Source organism: Siniperca chuatsi, linkage group LG14 (assembly GCF_020085105.1).
Source record: "Siniperca chuatsi isolate FFG_IHB_CAS linkage group LG14, ASM2008510v1, whole genome shotgun sequence".
Taxonomy (NCBI): domain Eukaryota; kingdom Metazoa; phylum Chordata; class Actinopteri; order Centrarchiformes; family Sinipercidae; genus Siniperca; species Siniperca chuatsi.
The window spans coordinates 25,157,001-25,180,911 of NC_058055.1; the positions used below are offsets into that span (position 1 = coordinate 25,157,001).

Below are 23,911 nucleotides of genomic sequence, written 5' to 3' on the forward strand. Positions count from 1 at the left end.
CATGTGACATGTGAATGTCTGTGAATTCCAACTGTCCTGTCTAGTAGTACCTAATAAACAAAGTCTAGGATTTAAAGAAAATGCATGGTGTGTGCACAGGGATAAATATCAATAACAGACTTCCAAAATGAGTTTAGAATGTCACAGGGTTACACCCCAGAGAAGATACATGAGCTGAATAATGAGACATTTGTTGGTGTTGTAAGAAGCAAAGAGGGAACCACAGAGGGAACCACAGTTCACAAAAAAATTATTTTAATAATTTCTTAACAAATACTATGCATATTATCACAGTATTATATTGATATCATCTGGATCACTGCCAGGTTATCATATATGCTGATGATACCTGACTTCCTATGACGTCAAAGCATGATTCGTCATTTTAGAGCTCTGTCCAGACACGGCAATTCACTGATCACTGCCGCAATCATTTAATTGATTGTGTTCACAGGAGAGAGTCAGACAGTTTATAGCCTTGACTGTATCTATAGTAATCCACAGTCAAAACTGTACAACACTCAGCATTGAGAAACCATGAAATTACAATGAGCAATCAGTGATTTCTAAGGCAAGAATGTAATTAAATATATGCCCACACACAGTTTATGGCTTAACATTACAACATGCAGGCTGCCAGACACAAATGGTACCTGTAATATGGATTTATTAGCAACTTCCTCCATTTCTTTTACTAACAGTTTCTTGATAAGAAGGAGACAGAGTTTGTAGTCTGGGACAGAAAGGAGTCGCTAAGCCCATAACTGTAAAAGTGTTATGATTTTTAAAGATAAAGCCTGAAAACTTCAGAAACATGTTAAGCCATTAACATTAAGAGCACACTGACATTTTACTGACCCAGAATGTCTTATCAGCAAGGGAACTAAAGCAGTTTATGGCCGTATATTACTGTAACTATCACACTCAAATACGTCAGCAATACATTGCAAAATATGGTGAAGCTGGGGGAAGACATTGCTGGCACTGCAATGTAATTTTCAGGCTAATTATGTTTCCTAGAAAATGTATTTCTTAAAGACAGTTTTTACATAGTAAAAAATCCACAAACAGCCGATGTGTACATATTATCAGACAAAATACTGAGTTTTATTCCAAAATGATTAGAAGCTGAAAATGGACACATACAAATCACATGTGTTACATGTGTTAAGTTGAGCTACCTTCACTCCTGCAGGTGCATGTCAGTGATTATCTGAGAATAAAATACTTGTGGTTTTTAAATACAGATTGTTTTGTATTCATAATCACTTCATGTATTTCAGATCAGATATTTTAAAAGTTACAGTAAAAACCAAATTAAAGATGTTGGTTCTTATTACGTTATAGAAGCCTTTGAGATATCCCACAGAGTATTTGCATATCAGACTAAAACACAACACCAAATGCCTCAAGCAGGAAGAGAGAAAGCAAGAAATGTGTTTTGCAACCCCCAAGTTGCTGATAATCCTGCAGGATGTGTGACCATATTTGGGTTTCAGGAAGTCCTGGAATTCTTTCAGATGAGATATGAGTGAGTTGGTGACATCATCGTGCAGAGGGAAGGAGGGGGTAGACTACACACTGAATGCTGTTTTAGTCGTTTCCTGTGGCAGATAATTTGGCTGAGGCAACCCACACCATTCCACCACACTACGTGATCCTGAAAGCTACAAGTCACTGCCATCCTGTACCACAAACTGACTCACTGATTAACAGACACACTTGGATTCAAAAAGCATAAATACTTCTCGACACAAAAACTACGTACAATGACTACAGCTTTGAAACGTTTCTAACATAGGGAAATCCTATTCTCCTCTGGTCTCAGCAATAGCTTTATCACCCCAGTTTTGCCCAGTGAACAGCAGATTGTTGATTGTTATTTTAACCCCTGAAGACAGAAAGCTCCCACCATATCAAGTTACCCCTCCACCTGTCTGTGAGGGAGAAACCAAGGGGGAAAGGTGAGAGAAACGACTGCAGTAGCAAAGAGAAGTGGGCTGAGCTATTATTAACTCTTAATTGTTGGTGTGTAAAGTGGAAAACCTCCCCACAGGGTCATAAGGATTCCAACCCACTCATATGTGCTGCTTTTGTCCCCTGATTTTTCCTGCTGAGCTGTGTCTTCCCATCAGCCACCTGCTTGGCTCTCTCTGAGACACTGTGGCACGAATATGTGCAATGCGTTGGGTAAAGGCTTGCTGTGTGCCCCAATTCCACATTATGTAAAGATAATATGTAACTATGAGGTGCAGGTATTTTGGCAGTTAGTATTATGGTACCATTTTGTATAAACAGGAAGCAATGCAGACAGACATCAGAGTGAACATACTACATAGAAAAAACATTGCACTTAAGACATTATGCAGTAAGGGTACAGATTACATTATAACCTGCAGGTTCTGGACCTTGGTTTGGTTGGCCCAGTTCAACTGACTATACCAACCCTGTGTACTAGAAATTACAGTTATATACTGCTAGTTTGTTTTGTCAATCATGTTTTAAAAAGAAACATGGAGAGCGAACAAAGCGCAGCACTATGACACCAGAGACAAGGCTTCACAATATTTCCAGTAATCATGCTGTAGTTGTAACAAACACGTATTTGATGTCAAGAGCGGATATTTTCGGGAAAAACTGGTTTCTTTCAAAACATTGTGGCTGTTGCAGATTAGTAGTATACAAACGTAATTTCTAGGAGACAGGGTTGGCTGTACAGTCAAGCGTTCCTTGATGCACATATACTAAAAAACAAGACAAGCACCAGTTATTCTGGTAACTGGTGATGGGAGCCGGTAAACAAATTATTAATGATAAAAACAATCTTAAGAATTTAAAACCATAAAACCAGTATGTGAAATATAAAAATATTGAGTAACAACACTGATGTGAAAATAAAAAAACAAAAAATGTATTAATTAAAAAAATTAGATAAATTATGGCGGTGTAGTCCCTCATTCGTCCAGGAGTGTTCCATTGTAGAAAAGGTTTCGGTCGTAGTCATCTGGACACTGTTTTCAGAATCAAGACGTTTCAGTTTTCAAACCTTTTCTACGATATATAAATTATGGTTCCGTTCCTTTCCAAGAGCTGTTCAAAAGAATGGCTCATTGTTCTTTTTTCTTTTTTTTCTAGGGGGCGGGCATTACTAGGTTTATCTGTGAAATAATACTTGTCTCATAATTTTGTGAAGATTGGTATCCCCAGCATTATAATATCTCAATTCACAGGTAGTCAGGTTCCTTCCAGGAAACAAGATGATAAGAATCATAGAACATCTCTAGAGTACAGTGTTTTCTGTTATGTGGTGAAGAGAGAGTAAGTAATTCTTATTCTGACATGATATGGTACCGTGTCCGATAAGTGTGGGGTATTTACACCTTTTATGTGATAACACCCCCTTTACCCACATCAAGTGGCACAATAAACTCACTGAAGTCCAGTTTGTGTAATACATTCATGAATTTGAACGCTTTTCAGATGTCAAACTACTGCACAGCAGTTTAGAATTCTGTAATTCAGGATTTTACATCTAGGAAAAGTCAAATTTTTCTTCTTGGTCTTGACTGTAAACAGTAGAATTATTAAATTATTGAATTATTATAGAATTATTGAAATGAATGAGGAGACATTATTTTTTGATGCAATGCTAATGTCGGCCTGAATGCAGCCTAAAAAAAGTAAAGCTTGTCAGAATCGACAATGATCCATACGATATACTGGGCAGGTAGTTGTGGATGTTGAAAAATGGCCAGAAATCAAGTTTCCTGACACACAAATTAAAGAAAGACGCAAGATAAAGGGTCCAAATTTGTGTGAAGCCAGGTTGGAGCTCAGCTGGTACAAGCACGTAGCAACCACCAAGACTATTGCCTTGATTTGATAGGAACAGCTGAAGAGAGACAGGAAATTCGGCAGTGTGAGAGAAGGACATGTAGCAAAGGGCGGCAGGCTGGATACAAAAAACTTCTACTTGGTTGGGGTGCGTGCTCTACCAGGTGAGCTACTGGGGAACCCCATTTCTATAGATCTTAATACACAAATTAAATTGTCAATTACTTTCATTTTTTGAAACAAGTACAGTTTTTTTTAGTGTGAGGATAAAATACAGATACAGTATTGTGCACATACATAGATTGTCCAGATTTTTACCAAGTGAACCAAAAGTTTTTTAGTCAGTTCACGTTTATGGAAGTGACACTTTTATTTTGAAAAATGAAGGCTAGAATACTTGATGTTGTTGTTGCTGCTAGCTGCACATTGGCACAAAGTTTGGAGTCACTGTATACAGACGCATGCTTTTTAAAAAAATGATTTAGCCTGAATTATGAGAACTTCTAATTTTAGTTTTTTTTGCGCTTCATTCAGAAAACTGTTTTGTTTGTTACAAAGCCTGTCGCTTCACATCTTTTCTCTCCTGTTTAGTCTTCAGCAGTCTGCTTCTCCATTTCAGACATATTTTATGATTTACTGATAAGCACGATGTTTATGTACAGATACACTAACACTTAGAAAATATTTTCTTAGAAATTGTTTATGCATTTTTTCATTCTCTAAAGCAAAGAGATGACTGAGGCTTCTCTGGAAACTCATGAAAGACATTTTTAGACAGAATGATGATGATGTGTGTGTGTGTGTTTGTCAATCACTGCACTGACAAACATTTGATAACGACAGCACAAAAGACAGTCTACGTGAACACAAGCGTCAACTAAATAACTGTAGTACACAACGTAAATATAACTGAAATAGTAGAAGGTTCCTGGTTTGAGTCATCACAGTCGATTTGATTGGCAGGAAACTTCTGGAAGAGCAGTAATCGAGGTGAATGATTCACCAACCACCATAAAACTTCTGGTGGAACACATCCACATTCATTGAGGAAATATCAGACAACTGGAAATGTACACAAACAGTTTCAATTTTCGCAGTTCATATCAATTCACTGCAGTGCTTGTTCACATACAGACACACACACACACACACACACGTCATTGACATAATGCATTCCCTAGCCCCTTAACCATCACAACTAAATGCATAACCCTAACCCTAACCTTAACCTAATTCTAACCTAACCCTTAAAACCAAGTCTTAACCTTCAAACAAATGTCCTCACTCTCCAAAAATGTCCTCACTCTGTTGGTAAAAAACGTGTTACAGTCCTCACTAGATAGCAAGTACAAGTATACACACACACACACACACACAGATTGTCTCAGGTCTCCAGGGGTTTGCTTGCCAGTAAACGAAGCACCACTTGGCTGCCACCCATTTAACGGCGCATCATTTTACTGTTTCATTGTGGTCCTGTTGACACGCTGAGAGTGTCGTGGTGGGGTGAAGTTACACTGGCGTGACACTGTGACACCTGCTTCGAGAGCCAGAGAACCTGATGCTGACCGATCACGAGCTTTGCACGGAGAGTGTGTGCGTGTGTGTGTGTGTATATGTGTTTTTTTTTTAGGTTTATATTTGTAAAGGAGGCAAAAGAACCCCACTCAAGTGTGTGTGTGTTCATGTGTGATGTTATTGTCACGGTGTGAGATCCTGTTGGCGCAGTCAGACAATGTTTCATCTCTGTGTGGAATTACAGCGCTCCATTGTGTTTCAGTGGGTTCATCCACAGCTTTTGTGATGACTCTTTGAGTGACCCAGTGGTTAAATAAGCTAAAAATATCACCAGTTTGATTCCCAACCACGCAATGTCTCCATCAACAACCATGCTCTCTGTCAATAGGACCTTCATTTGAGTCTGAAGCGTCCATTCAATCCACATTGACTCACGGCCATCAAGGTCCATCAATAAGACATGATGATTCTAAACATTGGCTATACACCAGTTTTTTAGGGTTAAAGTCACTTGCATGTGTTTCACCTGCTTTACATAGCTAGTCCCATTGGAGTTAACAACAGAGTTAACTGTTAAGTATCTAGCTTAACTAAGTATTGTTAGTTAGAGGCTGCAAAGATAGTCGTATCTCTGATAGCGCTGAGCCCTCTGATGCTTGGTACTTTTTCCAATTAGAAATTAGAAATCATCCAAAGCACGTTAATTACTACTACTATTATAATCCAGCAACAGCAGAAAGAAAGTCGAGCGAGCGCTGATGGGCTTTGAGTGCATGCAGACTAGCTCTGTGTGAGCAGGACAAAGCATGCTCAACACAACTCTTCTGCTCACGTGCGCTGTGTGAGCACAGTTTTTTTTTCTCTGACCTTTCAGTTCTCTATGTGTGCTCATCTGCACCCTCACATCATTTCAGGTGGTCTCACCTCGCTGTACCTGCTCAGAATATACACTCATGTGCACGTGCGACTTTGTCACCTGCCTGCTCAACATTAAGAATCTAAAATGATGTATCATCATATATTAGATAGATATTTTGCAAAGTTCACGGGGCTATGCAAAGACAGAGATTTAGAGTTTTGGACTTTAAACTGCGTCATCAACCTGATGAAGAGCACACAGTGTCTAAAAAGCTAAATTTAGACCACATCATACATTTGTAGAATTAGAGGCATATCTGCTATTTGAGATGGACTAGTGACAACGTCTAAAAGGCTGGCGGTGTGGATTGCCTTTACGACAGTGGCAGGTGACACATCATATGTCTGCAAGCTGATTACTGACAGCAATGTTGTTATGTGATAAATTGACAGCCATTAATAATGAGTGAGATAATGCGTTATGCCTGGTTGACTGTGGAACGGACACCAGACTCCCTGAACCCACTGACAGACACATGCAGGTCAGACCAATGAACAGAGACGCATAAAATAAACAGGAGGATATTTTTGCTGCGAGACAAAAGCTTTGTTTTTTAATCTTTTTTTACTTTAACTTCTTAGATTACAGGATTCTCTAAAGTCCTTTTGAAATCCCACCAGATAAAAGCTACACAATGAAACAGGCGAATGAAGCATCCTGGTAGACATAGCTACAATAGCTACTGTACTAAGTAGCTCCACAGACATCTACAGACACTTGGTCCCAGTGCTTTACAGAGATTAAATTGTGGGATTATTTGGTTGATGATTACAATCAAACACACACAGGAATGATCAAATAAAAACAAAGACATAAATAAGAGGATGTAAGTAAATTAACAAAAGTATAGAATATCTTGATAAAATATAAACACAGTAAAATAAAAACAGTATTGGACAAACAACAATTTACCTCTTGTAAATTTGTAACCACGGCGATAACACAGCATTCAAGGTGTATCCTCGGGAGAAATGAATGCTTTCAAGAGGAAGACACTTCCAACTTCCTCCACAGGGAATCCCAAGGAATAAGTTAAGAGTTCATGAGTTGACACCGTAAACGCTGTGTTGGAGAAATTTTATAGATAATACTCTTACGTCCCATTCCCATGAATGGGAATGCATGGAGCTGCTACAGAAAGCTGACAGAAACAAAGAGTTGTTGCTATGGAAACGATACACTGTCTCATCTAGTCGCATTGGTGAAAACTGGCAGTACTTCCACAATCTTTTGGAAGTAGTTGCAAGTTTCAACTCGTCTCGTTGTGAATCTTAAACAAACGCCCCCAAGAACACCTCAGCACTCCCCTTTCAAAAATATTGTTTCCAGTGCCCCCAACGTTCTCTGAACACCCCAGTTGAGAAACACTACGCTAAAGAAAAGAGATGAGTCTTTACACAGGTTTTAAAAAGTATCGGTGGAGGGGGAAGATCTAATTGTTAGTGGCAAACTATTCAACAATTAAGGGGACAACAACTGAAAATGCTCGATCACCTTTAATTTTTAACTGGGTGCGTGGAATGGAGAGCAATGATTGGTCACCAGATCTGAGGGGTCGGGAGGTGCAATCAGGGATGAGCAGTTCAGAGATGTAACCGGGTGCCAGTCCATGCAGTTCTTTAAAAACAAATAAAAGAATCTTAAAATCAATTCTATACCTGAGGAGAGGCTGATATGGTCTATCGTCTTGGTACCAGTGAGGAGTATCGCTGCTGCATATTGAACCAGCTGACTGGGGCTGACTGACTGTTTCCCACATAGAGAGAATTGTTGTCAGTTTTAATCATGTTTCCAAACTGTTTGTTTTAGTGTAATACAAAAACAGCTTTGTGATTTGCTTGGGATTAGATGATGGCACATAAAATAGGTCAGTATTGTTGGCACACTTAACGTAGTCTCACTTCAGTTTATAAATACCTGACCTTAGTACCTGAAATCGAGAGTGTTATGATAATGCTAGCAGGTGTCTGTACAGTTGCACTTCAGAGCACAATGTCCGAACTTTGTTTTTTACTGGGAATTATATACTTCCTCTGGTGAAAAGAGAGAAGGATCATAGGCTGGCCAGGCAGCCAAGTTGTTAAACCTGATTGTTACATGAAGTTTAATGACATCACCTTTGAGGATTTCTTGGTAGTAAAGTCCAGACATCACCTTGGAGGACTTCTTGGTATTACAGTACTGTAGAGGGCTTGCTGCCACTTGGACCTGTCACAATGCAAATTTGCTTTTAAATCTGAAAGACAAACTCCTCTTCTTCACTGAAAAGATTTAGGACATTTTTGAGTAATTGTGATAGTGATGATAGTGATGATAATAGACCAGAACACTCAAACTCCCAACATACCCCAAATTCAACTTGATGAGGGCTAATCAGCCAGAATAACTGAAAACACCTGTGTGGGTGTGCATGACCTTTTAATAAGTTAAATTGGAGTGCTGTCCCACTGAAGGCTTTTTGGGTACATTTACATGTACCTTATGATCCAATCATAAAGAGATTAAGGGAGTAATGCAAGTGAACACCATACTCTGATTGTTTCATAAACATCAGGAGTTTTCAGCATATTTTGACACAAAGCAACTGCTTGATGACATATGCCAAAGATGCTTCCTAGTGTCTTTGTTTGGGAAAATCTGTGGACATATTCAGTCCCCAATTTGCCCAACTCCCAGCACTGCAGACCTCAGAGAGGTGTAGATAAACTTGTGTTTCCTCTGATACACATGGGGGTCAGGTTTAGCCACAAGGCTTCCCACCTTCGAATACAGACAACTGTGCTCTTTAGAATGGGAACAAATAAGCCAGATGTACCAGTGATGGAAATTAATCCAGTGGTGGTAAAATAAAACTCTGAATGGATCCATCCGCTTTTACAGAAAGTAGCCTTAAAAACGAAAAACGGTTGCAGTAGTTTCACAAATAAAATCACAACTCTATACAATGGTTGCATCATGATCAGAACAGGTTTTGAGTTGAACACTGGAGGGAAAATGACATCAAGTAAAATGGAGGGTGTTTTTTAGTCATTCAACTACAGTAATTACGTTTTACAGCATGGAAACAGGATTATTAAAAGAGCAGTACTATAAACAAACCATGTAAACATCTCAGTATTGTGTGTTACTCTGATATTCTATGAATGCCTGTAATTTAATTATTATTTGCATGTAAATGTAGCAGCTGCCTGAGGGAAGAATTGAACCTGAGCAGTGCATGTTTGAACAAATGCTAGCAAAGAGCAGATCTGAGTTTGTTTGATTCGTGTCCACACGCACCAGCAGCAAGCAGTGCACTTCCTCCCTTTGCGTCACACACAACATTCCAACCTCACTGAAGAATCCTGATTGGTTGAAACTCAACCAAACTACCAAACTGTTGTTGTGTTTTGGCAACCGCAACCAAACCATGATCAAGTACAAAGTACAATAGCCGCAGGGCAGCGAGTGGTTTCCGGTGAAACGTCTGCTTTCAGATGTGAATGTGTGCAGCCAGAGCTGTGTGTCAGAGTTTATCAAACATGTTCTTTAAGATCTGAAATACAGACCGTAAGCGCCGAATTCAACAAGTGAGCAGCAAAATGCTCTGGGAAAACTCAAAAAACAGATAATAGGCTGAAAGAAAACTCAGTGTTGTATAAGGATGTTGAGGATGTTAGCTTCAACAGACTAAGATAGCAGCCTCTCTACTGATTATGGTTTGCAGGTTGCCACAGCTTATCACCCACACATGTTGGAAATATAAATGCCAATGCACAAATATATCAATGTTTGAGGAGTAACAAGCTGCAGGTGATGTTGCTGTTCCAGCAGGGGATAATATACTGTAAGCACAGACACATGACAGGAGACATTTTGGTGGTTGCCACTGTTGAAGGATAACACTTTAACCTCCTGACCAAAAACTCCTTTTATGGCTCTGCCTGCTGCCTTTCATCTCTTGCCAAACTCCTCTGAGGAAAAACCTCAGAGGCTTTGGGACTGGTTGAGGCATGACAGAAACACTGAGCAGTTTGGCAGAAAGCAACCAACCATCCATGCGTTTTTGTTTATGGGACAGACTGTTTCTGCTTACTGAAAGCGATTTGATTTGGAAATGCAAAAGAATGGCATCATCCCTTTTAAGGGATTATCAAAGTTCTTAAAAACAGACGTCAACCAGAAATGAGAGATTGTAGATTCCAGAGTTTGTCTTCACAAAGGGATGTGATTGCAGCTCAGCTTCACAGGAAGGATTAAATGCTGTTTGCCATGCATCCAGGTTGTACCAGGTCTTTCTCATCTCATCCCATCTCATCTTAATTTGTCCATTTGTGCTGCAGAGCATTCTGTGATTTGTTTCATGGCTTGTCTTCAAACACACATCTTGTTGGGCTGACAGATTACGACAAATACATGTCTGATAGATCAGTTTTCAGATACACCAGGAGATTCTGAAAAGTTGTATGTAGATAGACAGTAGGGATTTGCATTGTGTTATGTAGAGTAGAAATGCTCAATCTAGGAGGATGTTGAGGACATCACTACACGTTTGCATGTAGTTTAATTGGAGCAGCCACTGAAAAAAGCAGGAAATTGCCTGGATTGAATTTGCAGTTTCTACTCCTTTCATCAAAACAAATTATTTGCTTCAACTTCACATCTCCTACTGCCTTGATTTAAAGCTAGGGTACGTAATGTATTTCAGAAGCATTTTTTGTTATATTTGTCAAAATTCTCTTTACATCCCAGCAGCAATCAATGAATCAAATGCTCTGGGGGAAGAAAAAGGAAAAGAAATCCGGCATACTGTTGCAGGCCTGTAATAAGCTGCTGGCCTACCTGCCTACCTGCACGCACTCTGCCCGTGCACTCATTGTACATGAAAATGTGTTTTGGGGGAGTGGCTTTGGAGGAAGGCCTGGAGGGAGGGGGGTGGGATTTTTATTTTTGTTAAAAAGCCTCTAATGTTCACCATCGTCAGCTTTTATGGGTAACTTTTGTATCACCACCAACATTTTGCGTTTTGTACACTGTGTTTCTCGGTTTTTATACATTATTATGTTTGTCTCTTTTACTTGATCTTTTTCTTTTCTGTCACAGTTTCTATCAGCTTCTTACATGATCTTTTCTGCTCTTATAGAAACTTATCTAATCTCAGTGATCATTTAGATATTTTTTCTTGGTCTTATCAGGGATGGAGAGGGTTAAAAATAGGAGCTTGTGTCTCTACATACACATTGTAAAAGATATGTGTATATTAACTTCTACTGAAACATAATGGGGATTAGATAAAAAATCCAGCATCCATCTCTCTAGATCAACCACTAAATATTTAGATTGTACTCCTGGAAGATTTGCAACTGCAATAGCGGAAGTGTATCCAACCGTTGTCTTAGTTTCTGAAAAGTAGATGCTTTGGGGATGACAGGACTGGACTTGAGGGAGATAATACGAGAAAAAAAAGCTGTGGCTTGTCCTAAGTTCAAATTGTTCTCAGACTTCAGACGTAAGACGATGTGAATAGCAGTCTGTCGATCACTAATTGGGAGTGTTAAAGTTTTATGTTTCAGCCAGAGAGCAGCTGCTGTGCCACCAGAGGTTGACTGTTGCAGGATGTCAGGGCGAAGTTTTCCACTCACCCTTGTTCTCACTCAGGCAACATTTTTCTACGTCGTTAAGTGGGCGTCAGCAGTGACTTCATCACTGACGTGTGCTGGCCTCTGTAACCACGCTGACTCAGGCTGAGCAATGTGCTCACACGCGCCTGCACACAATGAAAGATTGGTTAAGACAGTATTTGTACAGTGCCTTTCCTTTCATCATGTACTGGCACTGGTAGCATTTTGAGATGCATCCAGCGAAAATGCTTAATTCTGTGTAGCCATTTTAAAATAAAGTGCGTTTAGAAAACACAGGAGGCTTCATTGGTGTGCCGTTCAAAGAAATTCGCCAGGAAGGTGGAATCTTTCAAACCAGGAATGTGCACTTGCAATGTTGAACTACAATACAGCAAACGTTGAGCCTGCTTCAACTGTTTGAATCCACAGAGGATGATATAAAAATGCTTCCAGAAAAGTTAAAATACTGTAGAAAGATTTGAATCACCTCTTTGTTTTCTGCTACTTTGGTTTAATGTTTTATTATTTTGATTTCATGTTTCATGCTACAAAACTCTTCAAACTTAATAAATAAACTTCAACTTGATGACAACTTTTACTAACAGAATATTTATCCTTGACAGCTGACAACAGTATCCAATTTTTGGACTAATTTTCTCACTTTTCTAATGTACAAATGTATGTCTACTACTATGGATCCACACATGGATTATTTTAGTGTCTTATCACATAATTATGTATTTTCATCACATAATGTTGCACTGGCACCAGAAGGGCAGTGTCCACACCCTATATGCTTTTGTTGACAGATTTGGCAGTGGTCACAGCTGCAGAAGTGCCGTCAACATGCTAAAAATGCAGTTATGCGTGAGACATGCTTTGCTATTTTTTGTTTTTACAGTATTTTGATTAATACAGATGAGTGAAAGAGCGAGAGACAGGGAGATAGAGAAGTGCTGCGTGGGCTGCTTGCTTTGTCAGTGCTCTGAGATTATTGCAGCATATGGTACAACCTTTGACCAGGTTCATTCTGACAGTTACTGTATGAGACTGTGATGGATGTACGCTAAAGCTAATTGATTTTCCAAGACTGACATTCATTTCTATACACATCTGTCATACCAACACACAAACACACACACACACACACACACTTGTTTTTGTCACTTGTGAGAACATTGTATTGGCTTGCATTTGTTCCCAAAAGGCTTAATCTTACCTTAACAGGAAGTCTTTCCTGCCTGTGGCCATCAAACTCTTTAACTCCTCCCTCTAAGTGTTAGTCTGTATGACCCTAAGTCACTAAACTGGACATTGATCATTACATCTCTGCCATAATTGAATAATTGTGCAATATTCTGGGTACTACTCATGTGCAATATTTAGTTTTCCCATGTTAGTTTTTCCTATTTATTGACATTGATATTATATACCTCCATTACTGCTGTGCAATATCTTAATAATCTCAATAAGCTACACTTAACTCGACAGTACATGCACCACTGCTTATCACTTATTACTTATTTTATTACATTGTATTATTATACTGTATTGTCATCATCAACCGGTAAACCCACTTGGTACTTCACACTTATTTTATCTTATACTTATACCCACCTGGTACTTAATTTATTTTCTGATCTGTTTTTATAGTGTTTTATAGTGTATTATATTTTTTGCTAGTACTTTCTGCTGTGTGCACTGACGTAAAGGCGAGCTGCTGTAACAAAGAGTTTCCCTTCGGGGATCAATAAAGTATTTCTGATTCTGATTCTGATTAACCATAACTACTACATACTTAAACCCCATACCATTTTACACATTAAAGTCTGTTTTACAGGACTTTAGGAGTACTACTGCATGTGTGAAAAAAGTTGTATAAAGCCTGAAGGAGCTGCATGAAATCTGATAAATTGCCTCAAGTGATGTCACATCTGTTGGGGCTGAAGACTACAAGTTTGAAAATGAAAAAGCTCTGTATCCTTCTCCTCATCTCTGCTCGAGGCTACATCAGCTGTTACTAGCATAAGACACACACATCTCGTTGGTTATGTAGGCGCCAGGTTTTGACAAGGAAGAAGAATGCCTGGATTAAAAAAGAGGATATCTCTGGTTCTGCTGCATCAATTTCCCTTTTTTTGTAAAAAAAATCTGTCCACTGTGAAACCGACAATGTTGTACGAGTGCAATGCGAAATCGGTGGAATAATCTTTTAACCCAAAAACCAGATGTGATAAAATAAATGGTTAACTTTGTGGGCAGGGACCAAAAGTACAAACATTAAAGACATTAAAGGGACTAATATTCAAAAAAATGTTTTTTTGGCCTGATCTGACCTATGTGAACAGACCTCTTATTGTGGAAGTGCACTTTTACAAGTGCCCTTCTCTCTATTAGTTGGAGGAGACCAGATGAGAAAAAGTGCAGCTTTCCAAGTAGCAAATATCAGTGTCTGTGTGCTTGATTCCCTGTTTACACCTCCAAAGATGTGTTTGAGTTCACATTGCTCAGAAAACAATATGATCTGTCACATGTTAACAAACTACCAGATTACATCACATCATGTGTGAAGGTTTGACTGCTGTTCAGTGGCCCTCATCTCATATCAGTGGGTCACACCTCCCTCTGCTGGACGAAATAGAGCATTTTTTTAAAGAGAGACAAAGAAGTCTAATGCAATAAAACAAAATATGGAATATGAAACATTGAAACACACACTGTTTGAACACTGACTGAATTAGCAGGAGTTAGAAACTACTTTGAAGGGTTTAATTTCTTGGAAAATGGAGCAGCGAACATTTTGATTCCAGAAGAATAAGGTGAAACTGATAAGTGGATGACTGATAAATTGATAAGGATAATGTAAATTACGAGAGTAGAAAGTAGTAATTTTTCAATGTTTTGAGCACCGCAAGAAAAATTTCATTCACCTCCATTGTTTTAAGGTGGAAGCAGAAATCTCAAGGACAGATATCTCAAAACCTGCTCAAATAAAACTATCTGCAATTGCTAGATACTACTAGAGATAAGTAACAAAATATGTTTTGTGTCATTTGGGTGAACGGACCCAAGCTCATCCAGCCTGCAGATGGTTTCAGAAATCATCAAGATCACCAGCAGAACCTACAGCAAATGAATTAAAGTCAGAAACAAAAGGAAAACTTTGAAATCAAATCAGGATGGACCTTCACCTGCGGTTCATATGCAACGTAAAATGGAAAGTGAGAAAGCCGTTTACAGTGTGTGTATGTGTGTGTGTGTGTGTGTGTGCGTGTGTATGTGTGTGCTTACAATGTCTGTGGCTACCAGATTGCGCCACAGTTTCCCAGTGGGCTGCCCACACACACACACACACACACACACAAACATCATCATTAGTGACGCTGTATTATGATGTCAGCCTGGGGTTGGTCTGTTGATTCTATTCTCTCATTGTTAAGCCACTGTAATGCATATTGATGATCCCCAACACACACACACACACACACACACACACACACACACACACGCAGTTGTCACAGGTTGAGGTGATGAGGTGTCAGATTTCCTCCTGCAACAAGGTCCTATGGTAAACAGATGTGAGCAGACCAAGATAGATCAATGCATGTGTGTGTGTGTGTTTGTGTGTGTGAGAGTGTATGCATGTGTGTCAGAGGGATCTGAGATAATCAGAGCTGTCTAATGACCCCTCCAGAGAGACCTCAGATAATCCCCTGCACCTCTGGGACACACACACACACACACACACACACACACACACACACACACACACACACACACACACACACACACACTTCCAACCAGCTCTCATTGGGGTGTGTGTTTGGTTCAGGCCTGGTGAGGGCTGGGTGGGTGGGGTTATTAGAGTAGACTGCTGGTGCAGGTCAAAGGGGCTTCAGAGGAGATGAGTGTGTGGAGGGGTGAAGGATGTTTGCATGTGTGTCTCTGTGGATGCATTCACTGCAGACCTATTTTTCAGGGTTTAAGTTTTTAAATTGATTTCCAACCTTTCAAGGCAGTGATTGGTTTCAGTTCACTTGCAGAAACCTAAAACTTGCTTTAAAAAGGGAATCTATTAAAGTGGACATTTTGTCTCTTTTACATTTTGGGCAAAGTTAAGTGATTGTTGCATGGTACTTCATCTGTGAGCAGGGATCATTTTAAAAAAGTGCGTTCAAGGACCTACTGACATCTGATATTTTAGAGCCGGCTGCTGAACAGCAACTTATTTAAGACAAGAAAAAAATAATTTCTAATTATTTTTTTTTACCAAGCCCATGCTTGCTTATTGTTTGTCCTCTACAGTAGGTTTAGATTTGCAACAACATAGCTTATCAATGCAGTGTTGTTGTTTTTTTGGCAGATGATCTGTTTTTGCTCTTCTGAGCGTTCTTGAATGCACCACTAAGAAGGACTCAACACAAAAAAGTACTGCTACCTTCACTGCAATGGATTAAAAAAAAGAATTATGTAAAGTTTTGAGTCTTCACAAGTTTAATTTACAAGGCGTGCTGACAAGAACAGAAACCAGTGGCTGCCTCGGAGGAAGGAAATTAATAAAAGAAAATGGGTGGTGTGGTTTGGAGAAAGGTCAGCAGGAATGTACAATAAATACAATTTGTAGTTGATAACCTGAAACTTGAAAAAGCACTCTTTTCAACTTCTGCTCACAACTGTTCATAACAATTCTGGGATGTGACCCATGAGGTCAAACCTCTTTAAACATGCACACACCGGATTCCAAATTCTCAAGTTTCCCACTGGGTCCCAAGTGACGACGCTGATGAATGATAGAAGATTTACACAGTGACATTGGTAAATTCTGATTCTGAAGTGCTCAAATACAAGTCACATGGAGGCTGTGTGCCTCTGAATCTGATTAGTACTAAATATCCGAGTGGTCCACACTGGATCTGATAAAATCCAAATGCTTCCATTGGCCTGCATCTTCTATTTTACTCCGTGATGAGATTCCATAAACAAGAGTTAGACCAAAGGTATTTTCAAAATGAATTAGTAGCCTACAGTAACAAGAAAACTGGATTCACTAAGCTGTAATATTAGTTACATTGTGCTTCATGCCAGGACGAAACAGAGTATCACCAGTGAAAGATCAACATTAAGTCCTCATTGGAAGTACAACACAGTAATTAATATGGTAAACATGTCCACAAGAGTAAAATACATAACGTTCACAGTAAGCCCAACAGTAAATTAACAGTTACTTAGAATGCTGTATTAGCAACACATTGTCCTGGCTATCAGTAAACTGATTGCAGAAAAGCTAAATTAAACAAAACAAATAAAACAATCACAACACAGCTGTAATAAAAGAGTACCTACGATAATGCTCCGACAAGAGCATTTGGAGAATAGATTAAAGATGCCTTTCTATATTTGCTTGGTCACAGATCTTTTTTATGTCAGGTCAACTTTTCAATGTTTCAGATCACAAAATAATAATTTTGAGACCATGAGACACCGTAACATGAGGTGTAAGCACAAGCATTTTCTCTACGGCCCCAAATTTCACACTTACAGCCACAGTGTGAACTGTGTGTGTGTGATCTGATGAGGTGATGATTACATGAGTGACCCTCAGGGCTGCTCTGTGATGCAGGAAAAGGCTGAGCTAAAGGGATTTCAGGCTTAGAGGCTTTAAATGTGTGTGTGTGTTTGTATGTAACTGTTGAATTATTGAACTGCACATTAAATGTGTCTTATTCAGCAACTAAGGTGTTTTATAGACAGTCTATATATCTCTGTGTGTGTATTTACCCCCCACTCTTGCCCTCACCCCTTAACCTCTGCTGAGGCTCATATCCTGACAAAAGAGTCGATGTTAATTTGAGATGCAGTACATGAAGCCTTTATAGAGGCAAGCTTTGGATCAGGGGTCTACTTCAAACATCAACACAATGTTGTTTGATTAATCGATTGTTTAGTCCATAAAATGTCAGAAGAGTTCCCAGTGCCCACGATGAAGTCTTCAAATTGCTTATTTTGTCCAACCAACAAAAGCCCAAAATATTCAGTTTGCAATGATTTAATACAGATTAAAGTAGCAAATCATTAATTTTGAGCAGAGAAATTGAGTTTTTTGCTTCCAGTGTGTAAAGACACAATCCAGTCACATAAAATACATAGTAAAATGAGCTTAATTAATACCATAGATACACATATTTTATCATAAAATGTAACATAGTCAGTAAAACTCATGCCTATTAAAAGAAATGTCAAATTCTATATTCAAACCCAAAGATCTAAATGTAGAATCTAAATCAAAATAAAGGTCCAGCTAGTAGAAACATTTGGGTAAATTTAATCTAAATAAGGAAACCTGGACAGATTACACATGTCTTCCTCTTAATGTCAACAGAAAATATAACCAGCAACTGTGATGAAAGAGCTCGACTGGGTGGATCCAGATAAGTGCTTTGATCTCTGCACGGCTTCACCTCTTCAATCCGCCTCCGTCGGTACAGATGAAAGGCAAGAGGGTGATTTTAAGACATCAGTGTTTGGACAGAGCCTGCAACTCCATATCAGGAAGGTGATTCTGACAACAGGTATATGTTACATTTGTACTCAGTCTCTCCCCTCTGTGCTGGTACAACTCTGCCAAAGTATTAAAAGAAACAAGAAAAAAACTAATTCTGCTTCTAAAAAAAGCTCTTCCGAATTCACACTCACCTCGCCCAGGCTGCTGTGGAAGTGTTTCATCGTCTGGCAGCGCTGACATGATCAGCCATAACATCACCTTAGGCTACCATCAGCCTCAATGTAGATCACCTGCCAGCAGAGAGCAGAGGTGGGTTGCTCATGCAGACTTGAATTTGTAGGAGACCCAACACACCACCAGGTGGCAGTAGAAGTCAGAGTTCATGGTCATCTCCTGGTTGCCAGTCAACACAGTTTCCTCTACTGGCAGAGAGCCATATTTATATTAGGGACAAGTTATTCTGAGCTAATTGCCACCTGATGTTCACTTAATGAAGACAGAGACAGACAGAAGGGCCCTGTGAGAGTGTCAGAGGCAAATCTCCTGACATGACAAAGAAATTATACCACCGCCCAGTAATTAAGACACAAGCATTTACACAGAAACATGCTAGACAAACCCACACACATGTTTGTATGCATACGCACACAAACCACTAATGAGCTCAACAACCTGGTCTAATCAAAACACTACCAATTAACAGGAGAATCTGTCACATGGAAATGCATTGAGTTTTTTGGTGATAGTTATATTAATGAATGCAGACGCAGGCATGTGCTCAATTCTTGTGCAAGTGGACTTAAGTGCTGCCTTTGACACAATTGATCATGGCATTCTTTTAGATAGACTGAGGCACTGGGTGGGCGTATCTGGCACTGCACTAGACTGGTTCTCATCTTATCTGTCCAATAGGAAGTTCTGTGTCAGCATTAATAACTTCATGTCATCCTTTCCCCATATCAAGTACGGTGTGCCGCAAGTTTCAATTCTGGGTCCAATACTGTTCTCCTTATACATGCTCCCCTTGGGTGATGTCATCCGCAGACATGGGATTTCTTTTCATTGTTATGCTGATGACACACAGTTGTACCTCCCTGTCAAGCCCACTGACCTTAGTACGCTGAGTTCTCTGCAGGACTGCCTGTCTGACATAAAAAATTGGATGTCGATAAATTTTCTTCAGCTCAACTCAAATAAAACTGAAATCCTTGTTATCGGGCCCCAACAAATCACTAAACAAATACTGCCATCTACTGGCTACCTGTCACAACATATCAAGCCTGTTGCAAGAAATCTTGGTGTCCTGTTTGACAGCAATTTATGTTTTGAGCAACATATCACTAAGCTTGTCCAATCATGTTTTTATTATCTCAGAAACATTCCAAAAATCCTATCTAGTTTAAATCTTAATGATGCAGAAACTGTTGTACATGCTTTTATCTCCTCATGCCTTGATTATTGCTTGAGCTTTTGCCATCAGGGCCCCAAGGCTCTGGAACAACTTGCCCAAAGAAATTAGGTTGTCTGAGTCGGTGTCTGCTTTTAAGTCTCTTCTCAGAACACATTTTTTATCAGAAAGCATATCCTGATTTTACCTGAACTGGCTATTCATCTTATTGTTTTTGTGTATTTTATTTCTCTTGCTGTGAAGCACTTTGTACTTTGATTTGATGAGTGCTCTATAAATAAAGTTTTATTTTATTAGTTTTTTTAATCTAATTTCATGTAATGATAAACATTTCTCTCTTGTCATATTAATTTTTTTCTTCCAGTTTAAAACAGTTTTGGAAACTATTTAATACGTTGTTAAGATATCATGCTCATTGAAATGCTCAACAGGTAAAGACTTGTTATTGACAGACCAAATGGTAAACTGATGGAAACACTGGTGGAGAACAAACCAGTGACATGTTGGTTACATGCTTTTTCTTTAACTTCACTTAATGCTTACCCTTTGAGTTTTAGACTTTGAGACTGACAACATTTTGTCCGCTCTGCACTTATTCAAAGTAGTCCCCAGAAAGAAAAAAGTCAGTCACTCTTCATCATTTCAACTGTGACTAGATATCCACTTATCCTTCTTAAATCCACAGTTCACTGACACTGACACTGTTCTTTTATTTACAGTACATACACACTCACGACTTCATGAAAGCAATACTCTGACTACAGCAAATGAAATATAAACAGTGTATTATGTGGACTTCAGCTCAGTCTTGTGTATTTGGCAATGGAAACACCTCAGTTTGATTTTGTTTAATTTAGTTTAAACATCCCACACCTAGATGTAACTGTAGCTAAACAGTATATACTACATATTGTACTAATTTCATGGTACAGTATAGTGTTTTTGTATAGTGTTCTGTCACACTGCCATGGCTTACTAGGACACTTGAATAGAGCTGAGCCATTGTTAATATTATTAGTAACACATGTGCTTTTCCTGCTATGATATTCCAAAATGGCTGCTGTGAAAAAGGTCTATTTCTTTTGTGCTGTTGATGGGCACTATCCCCCCACAATGCAATGCACACTCAATATTCAAGCAGCTTTAGGATGCATACTGACTCTTTTCAGTCAACTTTAGATTATCAATATGTCCTATTCTGCCACCAGCAGTTGGTTTCAGTTGGGTATTCTGTTGCTAATAGCAACCACTAATGGCACACTTCTATACACAGCCATTGTTTCGTCAGATCCGTGACCAAGTAAATATTGACAGGCATCTTTTATCTAAACTCCCAAATTATCTTGTTGGAACGTTACCTGCTGGTAATGCAGGGTTACTTGTGGTTCCTAGAGTTTCCAAAAGTAGAATGGGAGCCAGAGCCTTCAGCTATCAAGCTCCTGTCCTGTGGAATCAAGTCCCAGTTTGGGTTCGGGAGGCAGACACCATCTCCATATTTAAGAGTAGACTTAAGACTTTCCTCTTTGATAAAGCCTATAGTTAGAGCTGGCTCAGCTGAGTCCTGAACCGTCCCTTAGTTATGCTACTATAGGCCTAGACTGCTGGAAGACTCCCCATGATGCACCTCTCTCCTCTCTCCTCCTCTCCCTCTCCATCTGTATCCATTAATGCAGGTTACTAGCTCGACATCTTCTCTCTCCCATATTTTTGTGCTTTCTCGTCTCTTTCCTCCCTCCTTCTGCCTTCGGAGCTGCAGAGTCTGGATCTATGATTGCAAGCCCCCATGTTCCTGCTTGACACCCACTGCTACAATAATTATTATTAGTCTTGTTTTTATTATTATCATTATTATTACTATATTTAAAAAATATTAATATTATTACCACTACCATTACCATTAATATTATTTTAAATCTCTATGTGGAATTTGCATTGTGTAACTGTATGTTTTACTTGCTGCATACCTGTGCACCTACACACATAGAGGAGCAGAAGAGTTCCAGTGTAAACACATATACTTCATACTCAAAACCTGCTTAAATTATATACTGTACAAATACAGTAGTATGGAATTGGGACTCAGGTGGCGATACAGATACAAACCTAAAAAACCCCCCAAAACATTGCATTATCACATGCTGACTGTAATATCGGGTCTTTCAAATCACAATATGAACGCAGTTCTCAGTAAAACAATGTTAAAATATGTCAGGTAAAAATTTGATATTGATGTGGCTGCACAATGAATCATGTCTGAGTAAAGGGATCTCACTATTAAATGTACACCCGTTGTGTTGGAGGAATTCATCTTACTTTGAACCTTGTAACTGATCCAATCTAATTCCACCATAGAACTGTAACCCGACCCACTGCTGCTGCTAATAATAACAGAATACTCCAGATCTGCTGTGACTGCAGCAGAATATAATGTATCCAAACTCACCCTGAGTGTTTCTGCCATGCAGTGTGAATAAGCCGCCCTAACTGACTCTGTGGTTCATTAGTATAAAGGTTTATGAAAAGACTTCATTAAAATTGCATCCAGCATTTCAGTGCCTGTAATGAAAGTTAGTGCGAGTGTCAAAACCTCTCCCGTTAACCAAACTCACCCGGCGCTGTGCTGCTGGAGTTTCATACATCATGTGGTCTGAATCCTGGACTCGCTGCTTACAGCGTAATTTATCCAAATAAAGTAAGCATTGTATTGCAGCTTCTGCAGACTTCTGTATATTCATGAAGATGCAGCACTTTAATTCTGTCCTCTGCTTTGAATGCAACTGAATCTCCATCCTCTGCTTACTTAAAATCTCACACACAGTTAATTTATTGATAAATAAAAAAACAACAATGATAAATATGTGGTACATATCCCATGTTAAATTCATAATTTTCCACAAGGGCCATAGTTGGAATGATGCTTAAACATGTCTGACTGTCAAATCAAGTGGGTGTCTTTGTACGTTTTCGTACAATATTCCCTCTGTGTTACTATCCCTCGAAGCCAAAGCTCAGCTAGGAGACACTGTCTGAGAAAAACAATAATAAGGAATTTTGCACTAAAAAAAGACTAACTTTGGAACTGCTCAAGTCTCATATTAGCTTTGACTGAACTATGCAATGCATTTTTGCACAGAATGAGGACTGTAGATTTTGTCTATGAAATGGCATTAGGAACGGAGCTCTTCACGGCATGGACAGGAGGAATGATTACAGCAACCAATAACACTTTTAATGTAAAGTACATATGGCAATGTTAAGAAAGACTTGAAAAATTGTGAACCAATCCTTTAAAAGAGTACTCCACCGATTAAGCATTACACTCCTACAACAGTATTCGACTCACAGTGGCTTTATACGTTTTTCACATATGCAGTAGTATTACCTAAGACCTGCAAACAGACGTTAATGTATAAAATCGGTTCCCCTTTAAAATGCATTCCTTCTTATCGCCACAAAACTTGCTCCAAAACTCTTTGACTGCATTGAAGTGAATGGGTAAACCTCCAACCTTTCAGAAATACAAAATAAATACAAATTTCCCGCAGAATGATCTCCACACTGCCTCAAAATGTAGATACAGGAATTGAGAAGAAACAGATGTAATCTTGTTATTTGTACATTTTGTTTGCGCTATTAGTAGTTTGACTCTCAGTAGCCAATTTCACTATATCTACTGTGCGTCTTGATGGTGATTTTGCTTTGTTTGACAGGTAGCTCACCCTATCAGACTCAGCCATGGTGCTGGCTGCTTGCTCATACTACCTCAGCTTCAACCTGGCTTCACTCAAATTACCAAATTAGAATTTGCTGGCTCAAAATCACAAGATGGCAGAGCGGAAAACCCAAAACTTTAACGTCACCTCAAAAATGATTTAGCATCACAGTTGGCCATGTTTTTCTACAGTCTGTGGGTTCAGTGAAACATTTGACAAAAAATGTATTCATTTGGTTAATACTTTATACAGTACGCCTCTTCATTTTTAACATCACTCGTAGCACAGAGCTCTTTTTCCTGGTCTTTCTGTTTGTGTCAATTGGAACCTCTATGCTAAGGGCCAATGGAATCTCCTGTTCTCCTAAAATGTTTTACCTTTTAAAGTGAAAAATCACTTTAACGTCCAGTGTAGATG

The 23,911-nt window shown here is 39.1% G+C and overlaps 1 long non-coding RNA gene across 1 annotated transcript; it reads right to left on the reverse strand.

Moving 5' to 3' along the window:
• Positions 1–7,756: 7,756 nt before the first annotated feature.
• On the reverse strand, positions 7,757–13,176 carry LOC122888717. Its single transcript, XR_006380767.1, has 3 exons — positions 11,893–13,176; positions 8,389–8,479; positions 7,757–7,888 (listed from the first exon to the last, which is right to left on the reverse strand). It is a non-coding gene; the product is annotated as an uncharacterized LOC122888717 (long non-coding RNA).
• Positions 13,177–23,911: the final 10,735 nt, after the last annotated feature.